Source organism: Anopheles bellator, unplaced genomic scaffold (genome assembly GCF_943735745.2).
Source record: "Anopheles bellator unplaced genomic scaffold, idAnoBellAS_SP24_06.2 scaffold01945_ctg1, whole genome shotgun sequence".
Classification (NCBI taxonomy): domain Eukaryota; kingdom Metazoa; phylum Arthropoda; class Insecta; order Diptera; family Culicidae; genus Anopheles; species Anopheles bellator.
In genome coordinates, this window is record NW_026686067.1 from 607 (window position 1) to 1,442 (window position 836).

Sequence of the window (836 nt, forward strand, 5' to 3'; positions counted from 1 at the left end):
CAATCTTCTGGTCCACCTCAGCGGCTAATTTGATCCAATTTCTCGCCATCTCTGCAGCATTCCGCATCATTTTTTTTGTCTTCTTCAACTTCCTATTGATTGTTGTCCAATATTTTTCGATTGGGCGGAGTCTAGGGCAACTTGGTGGGTTGATATCCTTTGTAATGAAATCCACCTTATTCTAAAAGTATCACAGAACTACATCCCTGCTGTAGTGGCAGCTTTCCAAATCAGGACAAAACTTTACCGGTCCTTTGTGTGACTTAATAAATGATAGAACTCGCTTTTTGAGGCACTCTTCCTTGTATAGAGTTGAGTTCATCGTCGTGTTTGTGATGAAAACCTTGATTTCTGTCCACAGGTGCAAATTCCTTGTCATATCATTAATTTTTGTGCAAATTTATTGGCGAATACAAATTTGATCTTGGAGGGGACATCTCCCCGTGCCGTGGCGAGATAAAATTTTGGTGCAGGAAGCCGTCCAAAATCAAATTTCACGTATGTTTCGTCGTCCATAAGCAAGCATCCTTTGTACCTCGTCATAACCTTCTCGTACAACTAGAAGCGCGGATTTTAATGACTAGATTTTGTTTAACACATCGCTCAATAATTTCGCAGGATAACATATAGATGGCGAAACAAATACAGAATCCTTATGATTTTTAGACAGACCAAACACGGACCAAAAACAACAACGAATCGATGATTCTGAGGCATGTTTGGCCCTATTTAACCGTGATAAAAAGGATTTCTTTCGTCGCTACGTCACAATGGATGAAACATGGATCTACCACTTCACTCCTGGGTCAAATCGGCAGTTGGCTGAGTGGACACCA